The sequence below is a fragment of the Saccopteryx bilineata genome, chromosome 3 (genome assembly GCF_036850765.1).
Source record: "Saccopteryx bilineata isolate mSacBil1 chromosome 3, mSacBil1_pri_phased_curated, whole genome shotgun sequence".
Taxonomy (NCBI): Eukaryota; Metazoa; Chordata; class Mammalia; order Chiroptera; family Emballonuridae; genus Saccopteryx; species Saccopteryx bilineata.
The window spans coordinates 147,734,869-147,745,648 of record NC_089492.1 but is presented as its reverse complement, the minus strand read 5'-3'; the positions used below and the strand labels follow the sequence as shown (position 1 = coordinate 147,745,648).

Genomic DNA, 10,780 nt, shown 5'->3' with positions numbered 1-10,780 from the left:
GGAAGCCCCCTGCTGAGATCAGTAAAAGGACTATCACCTGTTAAGAAAACAAACAAATCAAGACTTCAGAGCTGCCCAAATCCGAAAGTGGATTACAGATAACAGCTGATACCAACCCAAGAAGACCTAGAAATAACTGAAAACTGGAGGCAGACAACATCAAGCCTAGACTCAACCAACTCTAGAAATAATCCAAAAACAGACAATGAGAAGACAAAGGAGTGCAATCCAAATGAAACCACAAGAGACACCTTCAAAAGATGAACTGAGTGATATGGAAATAATCAAACTTCCAGATGCGGAGTTCAAAATAATGATTGTAAGGATGCTTAGGGATCTTAGAACAACAATGGATGGTCACTACGAACACCTAAATAAAGAAATAGCAAGTATAAAAAAGAATCAGTCGGAGATGACAAATACAATATCAGAAATAAAGACCACAATGGAAGGAATTAAAAACAGGATAGATAGAGCAGAGGATTGAATCGGTGAATTAGAGGACAACTGGAATGAAGGCATGAACACAGAGAAGAAAAGAGAAAAGAGACTCAAAAAGTCAGAGGAAACCCTTAGAGAGCTCTGTGACAACATGAAGAGAAATAACATCCACATCATAGGGGTTCCTGAAGAAGAAGAAAAAGAACAAGGAATAAAGATGTTGTTCAATCATATCATAGCTGAAAACTTCCCTAAATTAATGCAAGAGAAACTCTCACAAGTCCAAGAAACACAGAGGACTCCATTAAAGAGAAACCCAAAGAAACCTACACCAAGACATATCATAATTAAAATGCCAAAGCTAAGTGATAAAGAGAAAACATTAAAAGCTGCAAGAGAAAAAAAAGTTATCACCTACAAAGGAACCCCCATAAGGATGACATCTGACTTCTCAACAGAAACACTTGAGGCCAGAAGGAAATGGCAAGAAATATTCAAAGTAATGCAGAACAAGAACCTACAACCAAGACTACATTTTTTTTTTAATCTTTTTCTCATAACTTTTTTTTTTTTTTTTTTTTTTTACAGAGGCAGAGATAGACAGGGACAGACAGACAGGAACGGAGAGAGATGAGAAGCATCAATCATCAGTTTCTCATTGCGCGTTGCGACTTCTTAGTTGTTCATTGATTGCTTTCTCACATGTGCCTTAACCGTGTGCCTTCAGCAGACCGAGTAACCCCCTGCTGGAGCCAGTGACCTTGGGTCCAAGCTGGTGAGCTCTTTGCTCAAGCCAGATGAGCCTGCGCTCAAGCTGGCGACCTTGGGGTCTCGAACCTGGGTCCTTCCGCATCCCAGTCCGATGCTCTATCCACTGCACCACCGCCTGGTCAGGCCAACCAAGACTACTTTATCCAGCAAGGCTATCGTTTAAAATCAAAGGAGAAATAAAAAGCTTCCCAGACAAAAAACAACTCAAGGAATTCATTACAACCAAACAAAATGCTGCAGGAAATGTTAAGGGGCCTGTTGTAAACAGATCAAAGTGGGAAAAGAATATAGCAAAAAAGGAATACACCTTTAAAAAACAAAATGGCAATGAACAACTACATATCAATAATAACCTTAAATGTAAATGGATTAAATGATCCAATCAAAAGACATAGGGTAGCTGCGTGGATAAGAAAACAGTACTCATACATATGTTGTCTACAAGAGACATACCTTAGAACAAAAGACACACATAGATTGAAGGTAAAAGGATAGAAAAAAGCATTTCATGCAAACGGAAATGAAAAAAAAGCTGGGGTAGCAATACTTATATCAGACAAATTGGACTTTAAAACAAAGGATATAGTAAGAGATAAAGAAGGCCACTACATAATAATAAAGGGAGTAATCCAACAGGAAGATATAACTATTATAAATATCTATGCACCTAATATAGGAGCACCCAAATATATAAAGCAGACTTTGATGGATTTAAAGGGCGAGATCAACAGCAATACTATAATAGTAGGGGATTTCAATACCCCACTAACATCACTAGAAAGATCCTCAAGAAAGAAAATTAACAAAGAAACAGCAGACTTATTGGAAACACTAGATCAATTCGATTTAATAGATATCTTCAGAACCTTTCACCCTAAAGCAGCAGAATATACATTCTTTTCAAGTGCTCATGGTACATTCTCTAGGATAGACCACATGTTAGGGCACAAAAGTGCTCTCAACAAATTTAAGAAGACTGAAATCATATCAAGCACTTTCTCTGATCACAACAGCATGAAACTAGAAATGAATCACAACAGAAAAGCTCAAAAATTCTCAAACACATGGAAACTAAATAGCAGGGTGTTAAATAATGAATGGATTAAGAATGAGATCAAAGAAGAAATAAAAAATTCCTAGAAACGAATGACAATGAGCATACAGCAACTCAAAATTTATGGGACACAGTGAAAACAGTGCTGAGAGGGAAGTTCATAGCACTACAGGCATACTTTCAGAAGCTAGAAAAAGCTCAAATAAACAACTTAACCCTGCATCTAAAAGAATTAGAAAAAGAACAGCAAGTAAAGCCCAAATGTAGTAGAAAGAAGGAAATAATAAAGATCAGAGCAGAAATAAATGACATAGAGGCTAAAGAAACAATACAGAGGATCAATGAAACTAGGAGCTGGTTCTTTGAAAAGGTAAACAAGATTTTTTTTTTCATTTTTCTGAAGCTGGAAACAGGGAGAGACAGTCAGACAGACTCCCGCATGCGCCCGACCGGGATCCACCAGGCACGCCCACCAGGGGCGACGCTCTGCCCACCAGGGGGCGATGCTCTGCCCATCCTGGGCCTCACCATATTGCGACCAGAGCCACTCCAGCACCTGAGGCAGAGGCCACAGAGCCATCCCCAGCGCCCGGGCCATCTTTGCTCCAATGGAGCCTTGGCTGCGGGAAGGGAAGAGAGAGACAGAGAGGAAAGCGCGGCGGAGGGGTGGAGAAGCAAATGGGCGCTTCTTCTGTGTGCCCTGGCTGGGAATCGAACCCGGGTCCTCCGCTCGCTAGGCTGACGCTCTACCGCTGAGCCAACTGGCCAGGGCTAAACAAGATTGATGAACCTTTAAGTAGACTCACCAAGAAAAAGAGAGAGAGGACTCAAATAAATAAAATTAGAAATGAGAGAGGAGAAATAACAACTGACACAACAGAAATACAAAATATTGTAAGAAAATACTATGAAGAACTGTATGTCAAAAAACTAGACAACCTAGATGAAATGGACAAATTCCTTGAAACATACAATCTTCCAAAAATCAATCTGGAAGAATCAGAAAACCTAAACAGACCGATTACAACAAATGAGATCGAAACAGTTATCAAAAAACTCCCAACAAAGAAAAGTCCAAGGCCCGATGGCTTCACAACGGAATTCTACCAAATATTCAAAGAAAAACTAACTCCTATCCTTCTCAAACTATTTCAAAAAATTCAAGAGGAAGGAAGACTTCCAAACTCCTTTTATGAGGCGAGCATAATTCTGATTCCGAAACCAGGCAAAGACAACACAAAGAAAGAAAATTATAGGCCAATATCTCTGATGAATATAGATGCTAAAATCCTCAACAAAATATTAGCAAACCGGATCCAACAATATATGGAAAAAATCATACACCATGATCAAGTGGGATTTATTCTGGGGAGGCAAGGCTGGTACAATATTTGTAAATCAATCAATGTGATGCATCACATAAACAAAAAGAAGGAGAAAAACCATATGATAATTTCAATAGATGCAGAAAAAGCATTTGATAAAATCCAGCACCCATTCATGATCAAAACTCTCAGCAAAGTGGGAATACAGGGAACATACCTCAACATGAAAAGCCATCTATGAGAAACCCACAGCCAACATCATACTCAATGGGCAAAAATTAAAAGCAATACCCTTAAGATCAGGAACAAGGCAGGGGTGCCCCCTTTCACCACTCTTATTTAACATGGTCCTGGAAGTCCTAGCCACAGCAATCAAACAAGAAGAAGAAATAAAAGGCATTCAAGTTGGAAAAGAAGAAGTAAAACTATCATTATTTGCAGATGATATGATATTGTATATAGAAAACCCTAAAGTCTCAGTCAAAAAGCTACTGAACCTGATAAATGAATTCAGCAAAGTGGCAGAATATAAAATCAATACTCAAAAATCAGAGGCATTTTTATACACCAACAATGAACAGTCAGAAAGAGAAATTAAGGAAACAATCCCCTTCACAATTACAACCAAAAAAATAAAGTACCTAGGAATAAACTTAACCAAGGAGACTAAAGACTTGTACTCGGAAAATTACAAAGCATTGATAAAAGAAATCAAGGAAGATACAAACAAGTGGAAGCATATACCGTGCTCATGGTTAGGAAGAATAAACATCATTAAAATGTCTATATTACCCAAAGCAATCTATAAATTCAATGCAATACCAATTAAAATACCAATGACATACTTCAAAGATATAGACCACATATTCCAAAAATTTATATGGAACCAAAAAAGAACACGAATAGCCTCAGCAATCTTAAAAAAGAAGAAGAAAGTGGGAGGTATCACACTTCCTGATAATCAAGTTATACTACAAGGCCATTGTACTCAAAACAGCCTGGTACTGGCATAAGAACAGGCATATAGATCAATGGAACAGAACAGAGAACCCAGAAATAAACCCACAGTTCTATGGACAACTGATATTTGACAAAGGAGATAAGGAAATACAATGGAGTAAAGACAGCCTCTTTAACAAATGGTGTTGGGAAAATTGGACAGCTACCTGCAAAAAAATGAAACTAGATCACCAGCTTACACCACTCACAAAAATAAACTCAAAATGGATAAAAGACTTAAATGTAAGCCGTAAAACTATAAGCATCTTAGAAGAAAACATAGGCAGTAAGCTCTCAGACCTCTCTCGGAGCAATATATTTGCTGATGTATCTCCTCGGGCATGTGAAATAAAAGACAGGATAAACAAATGGGACTGTATCAAACTAAAAAGCTTTTGCACAGCTAAAGACAACAAGAACAGAATAAAAAGACAAACTACACAATGGGAGAACATATTTGACAATACGTCTGATAAAGAACTTGTAAAACTCAACACCAGGAAGACAAACAATCCAATCCAAAAATGGGCAAAAGAGATGAATAGACACTTCTCCAAAGAGGACATACAGATGGCCAATATGCATATGAAAAAATGCTCAACATCACTAATCATTAGAGAAATGCAAATTAAAACCACAATGAGATATCACCTCACACCAGTCAGAATGGCGCTCATCAACAAAACAACACAGAATAAGTGCTGACGAGGATGTGGAGAAAAGGGAACCCTCCTGCACTGCTCGTGGGAATGCAGACTGGTGCAGCCACTGTGGAAAACAGTATGGAGATTCCTCAAAAAACTGAAAATCGAACTGCCTTTTGACCCAGCTATCCCACTTTTAGGAATATACCCCAAGGACACCATAGAACGGCTCCAAAAGGAGAAATGCACCCCCATGTTTGTGGCAGCATTGTTCACAATAGCGAAGATCTGGAAACAGCCCAAGTGTCCGTCAGAGGATGAGTGGATTAAAAAGCTTTGGTACATATATACTATGGAATACTACTCAGCCATAAGAAATGATGACATCAGATCATTTACAATAACATGGATGGACCTTGATAACATTATACGGAGTGAAATAAGTAAATCAGAAAAAAAACTAAGAACTATATGAATCCATACATAGAAGGGACATAAAAATGAGACTCAGAGACATGAACAAGAATGTGATGGCAACAAGGGGTGGGCGGTGGGGGGAGGGGGGATGGGGTGAAGAAGGAGACAGGGGTTGGGGGAGGGGAGGGGCACAAAGAAAACCAGATAGAAGGTGACAGAAGACAATTTAACTTTGGGGGAGAGGTATACAGCACAATCAAATGTCAAAATAATCTAGAGATGTTTTCTCTCAACATATGTACCCTGATTTATTAATGTCACTGCATTAAATTTAATAAATAAATTTTAAAAAAAAGAATTACCTAGAAAAATACTAAATAGAATTTTGCTCTGATGGTGCCAGCATTATGTTTGGGGGGAAATCTGGAGTGAGCACTAGGAAAGCAAGAGTTTCCAAACATAATAATATGGCACTGTTTAAACCATCACCTCCATCTTGTTTTAGATGATTTGATAAAGCAAATAAAGCAAGTAAATCACTTTAAAATATTTATGGATAAGATATATACTATTTTTCAGCAACCCAATAAGAACCAAATTGAACTTACCAAAATATCCAAACAACTTGGAATTGAAATTATCAAGGTTGGTAGAGTTTGGTGTTGGGGTCAGCGGATACCCTGAGGAGCTGTAAAAGGAACAGCTTGCCTAAGTGAAACTTGGCTGTTTACTTGCCTGTAGTTCAAGCCTCATTACGCCCTGAGGTCAGTACGCCCTGAGGTGATTCACAGAAGCATGCCTGCAGGTAGTTCTCACTGCCTGTTTGTGCAGGATACTCCTCTCTATGAATAGGCTTTGTCTTTTCAGCTTTCATGAAATCACATCCTCATTCCTCAGTTTGCTATTCTCACGTATTTTCCCCTATATAATCTGTAACCTGTCTGTAATAAAATGAGACTTGATCAGAATCCTGTCTTGTCTCCATTCTTTGTGCCTCTTGCCTTGTAGAATCCTCACTCCCCACTTAGAGTCTCCGTTGCTCGACCTGCGGGACGGGTCAGTTTGGGACCAAGATGGGCTGCCTGTAGTTTAAGGTCAACCCTAGCTGTGGAGTGCACTTATCCAGTGCTGCGTCACTATTTTTATTCAAATAAAAAGTACTTAGGTATTGCAGCCTGTCTTGAAAATATATATTTAATAACTGATTTGGCAGTGATGATTTATTTATTTATTTATTTATTTATTTTTATACAGGGACAGAGAGAGGGATAGATAGGGACAGACAGACAGGAATGGAGAGAGGTTATAAGCATCAATCACCAGTTTTTTGTTGCAACACCTTAGTTGTTCATTGATTGCTTTCTCATATGTGCCTTGACCACAGGCCTTCAGCCAGGGTTCCCAAACTTTTTACACAGGGGGCCAGTTCACTGTCCCTCAGACTGTTGGAGGGCCACCACATACAGTGCTCCTTTCACTGACCACCAATGAAAGAGGTGCCCCTTCTGAAAGTGCAGCAGGGAGCCAGATAAATGGCCTCAGGGGGCCGCATGTGGCCTGCTGGCCATAGTTTGGGGACACCTGGCTCTTGCTCGAGCTAGCGACCTTGGGTACAACCTGGTGAGCTTTTGCTAAAAACAGATGAGCCTGCGCTTAAGTTGGCGACCTTGGGGGTCTCGAACCTGAGTCTTCCACATCCCAGTCTGACACTCTATCCACTGCTCCACCGCCTGGTCAGGCTGATTGATATTTTAAATGAAATTTCTCCTCTTTCAAATGCACTGCAAGCAAGAAATATAGATATAATGAAGGCTGAAAAACTTGTGATAAGATCTATAAATGCACTTCATATGTTTGGAAAGGAAAAGGGTCCATACAAAAAAAAGTTGATGAATTAATTATTTCAGAAACCTTCAAAAATATAAAATTTGTAGAAATCATAAATTTTCAGGCTTCCTTGGGAAAGACTTTTAAAAAACATCATAATGAATTTGAAAAAAAGACTAAAGGATTGTGAACACTTAAAAGCAAGTTGTAGCCAATTTCAAAATAGGAATAAATTATAATTTCTTAATTTTTTGGAGCCATATTACTGGAATATTAAAGAAGTACTAGTTCCATGAAAAGCAACTGAAGAGCAATTGCTCATATTTAATGACTTTTTATTTTTACCAAATTGTTATTAATAATTATTGAGATTTCATGGAAAACATTTTTTAAAATTCCCAGAACTATGCAATTCCTGAAAGTGTTCAAAGAGCTAAAAATCTTGTCAGAACAACTGCTGTAAGTTCTGCAAAAAGCAGAAATGGAAAGAGATTTTTCAAAGATAAACATATGTTCAGAGAAGAGAAGCCGCCTATTTCTAATATATCAAACACAATGACTATTAGTCTAATTGGCCTACCTCTAAAGGAATGGGATCCCACTCCTACAGTGAAAAGATGGCTAAGGATAAATTACAAGGCTGATGATGCTCGAATAAAAGCAAAGAAAATTGCAAGTGAGGACGCCAGTCAAGAAGCAATATGAAAATATCTTAAATAATAGTGTTATTGGTTTTTGTCAGGTATTATTTAATATTTTTCATTAATATTTAAAAACTCTTATAATCTAGTTTTGTGTACCTCTTTTATTTTTCTTATTTAAGTATTAAATGCGTAAAATAATAAACTACCTTTCGGTATACCCTTTTTTCATACTTAAAACGGTCATTAGGGCAGAGAACTGGTTGTTATATTATTTGAATCCCACCACTGGACTGTGTCTGCATAGGCCTGGAGCCCACAGTGACCACTGATCACACAGCAAAGGTGTGGAGTACAGAATGTCGCAGAGTGAGTGGGGGTGGTGAGGGTGAGCACAGCTGAAACAATGTGAGCAGCAAAATAAACAATAGCATTGGCTTATAACCAAAGATTGAACTAAATATCCACACATTCTTATTGAATATACGATTATAAATAAATAAATGGGATAAAGGGGCAGCTAGCTCTTTCTTAAGGAATAGTTCCAATTAATAAATGTAAAAGTAATGAGGGAAATAGAAAATCCTACAGTGATAATTAAAGTCCTGTGCTTAGTTTAATGCTCTGCTTCACTATCTTGAAATACTTAATATTTGAATAGAAGGCCCTGCATGTTCATTTTGCTCTGGGTCCCACAAATTATGTAGCTAGTCCTGGCTGATCCACAGATGAATGCAAAAATTAGTGGGTGAAAGTTTAAGGAAAAACAGGATACTTGGATAGCTTTAAAGCATCTCCCCTAAACACTTGTCAATTATAAGGGGGAAATAGTAACTTTACATGTTGACATGGGGCAAACACCATATTAACCAAATGATCAGCATTAATAACAGGTACCTCATATGATGGGCTGAGACAGCAAATAAGTTCTATGTTATTCTTCCCAAAATGCCTAACTTTAATCTAACTATAAGAAAAAATTAGACATACTCAACATTGAGGAACATTCCATAAAATACCTGGCCATGGCTGTTAAAAATCGTCAAGGTCATGAAAGACAAGAGAAAACTAAGAAACTATCCTGGATGGAAGAAAATAAAGAGCATATGGCAGCCTGACCTGTGGTGGCTCAGTGGGATAAAGTGTCGACCTGGAACTCTGAGGTTGCCGGTTCGAAACCCTGGGCTTGCCTGGTCAAGGCACATATGGGAGTTGATGTTTCCTGCTCCTCCCCCACTTCTCTCTCTCTCTTTCTCCTCTCTCTCTTCTCTCTAAAATTAATAAATAAAGTTTAAAAAAAAAAAGAGCATATGGCAGACTGGCCTGTGGTGGCGCAGTGGATAAAGTGTCAACCTGGAATGCTGAGGTCACCAGTTTGAAACTCCTGGGCTTGCCTGGTCAAGGCACATTTTGAAGCAACTACTACAAGTTGATGCTTTCCACTCCTCCCCTCCTTTCTCTCTCTCTCTCCTCTCTCTAAAATCAACTTAAAAACAATTTTTTTAAAAGAACATGTGGCAAACTAAATGCAAAATGGGATCCTGAATTGGATCCTGGAACAGAAAAAAGATTAGCTGAGAAACCAGAGAAACCTGAATATAATCCAGTCTCAGTAATTGTACTATGTTATGAAAGGCGTTAACAGTAGGGGAAGCTGGGAGAAGGGCACAACGGAAAGTCTGGAATTACTTCAAATTTTTAAAAAATTTTGAAAGCAATGACAGTTAGGTGGAATGAAGTGGCCAATGGCTTGCAGAGCAACATGCCCAAGTTTTATAGTGACTACTGCAATACATACCTTACCCCTGACTCTCCCTCTGTGAGAAAGACACCCTGCAGTGGTAAGAACACAGAGAATGAGAATGACTACTGTCAGAAATGGATGGAAGAACAGGCTCAGAGCCTGATTGGCAAAACAACCTCAGCATTTCAGCAAGGAAAGATACTGTCTGCTCCATTCTCTGCTCTTCCTCCTGCAGAGGTAATGCTCCCATCTCTCCCCAGTCTTCTTGGCTGTCCTCACCCGGTATGATGCCAGCACCTCATATGAAGGGGTCTTCCCATGATGCCAATGCTGGGCTCTCCTCCTGCGATGATGCCAGTGGGAACTGCTCCTGGAATGAAGCCATCCATAGGAGGCCACATACCAATGATACCTGGGCCCCCAGTGATGAGACCTCCCACCCCTCTCATGATGGTGCCCACAGGGCCAGGAATGATTCAACAGGACAAATGAGAGAGGGGAGTTTCTTTCTCTCATTTTTATATCACTTGTTCTACTTCACCAGGAGATCACAGTGCTGTGACTCTGGGTAAAATACCCAGAGTGTTTTAACCTTATGACAAGGAAGACTCACTCCCTCTTTTTATCGAAGAAAGAATTGTTTTGGAGGGGAGTAATGGGGACCAAAAAAACATTTTTTTTTCATTGTGTTAACTGATGCTTATTGGTGACAATTCAATGACAACAGAAATTCCATTTGGAGGTGCAGGGAAGAAGGAAACTGTATTCGATGCACAACAGCTCACTCGTGATGCAGCATGGTTATGGGGCAACTTTGCAGCCATCCAGCCCTGGCTGGGGCCCTTCTCCATCTAGACGGCTCTGCTCTATACCAGTTTGCTTTGCACAACACTGGCCTGATCTGCTCCTCTCTGTTG

General features: G+C 39.2%; 1 pseudogene; it reads left to right on the top strand.

Moving 5' to 3' along the window:
* The first annotated feature begins 9,881 nt into the window (after positions 1 to 9,881).
* On the top strand, positions 9,882 to 10,355 carry LOC136328830 (U1 small nuclear ribonucleoprotein C-like; annotated as a pseudogene).
* Positions 10,356 to 10,780: the final 425 nt, after the last annotated feature.